Source organism: Pteropus vampyrus, unplaced genomic scaffold, assembly GCF_000151845.1.
Source record: "Pteropus vampyrus isolate Shadow unplaced genomic scaffold, Pvam_2.0 Scaffold1943, whole genome shotgun sequence".
In the NCBI taxonomy this organism is placed as follows: Eukaryota; Metazoa; Chordata; class Mammalia; order Chiroptera; family Pteropodidae; genus Pteropus; species Pteropus vampyrus.
Window position 1 is genome coordinate 4,622 of NW_011890724.1, and position 320 is coordinate 4,941.

The following is a 320-nucleotide window of genomic DNA, read 5'->3' on the forward strand; positions in this document are numbered from 1 at the left end:
CAAGGCACAGGTAGAGCAAGAAGTGGGCTTTGCGACCCTGCCTCGCGGAATATGGCCTGAGCACTGTTCGGGAAAAGGAGGGACAAAGGGGTGCGCTGTGACCAGCGTTTGGTCTGGCTGGCTCCCGTGGCACCCGTGGTCAAAACCAGCATCTGGGCTGCTGCCTGTGGTGAGCGGGACGAGTTACCAATGGGATCTGAAAATGAGAGACCCAACTCCAGCAAGGTGGGAGTGCCGGAACCCCTGGCTGGTCTTGGCCATTAAAAAAAAAGCACAAGTCCACGGCCATGCCACCCTGAACAAGCCCGATCCGGCCTGAT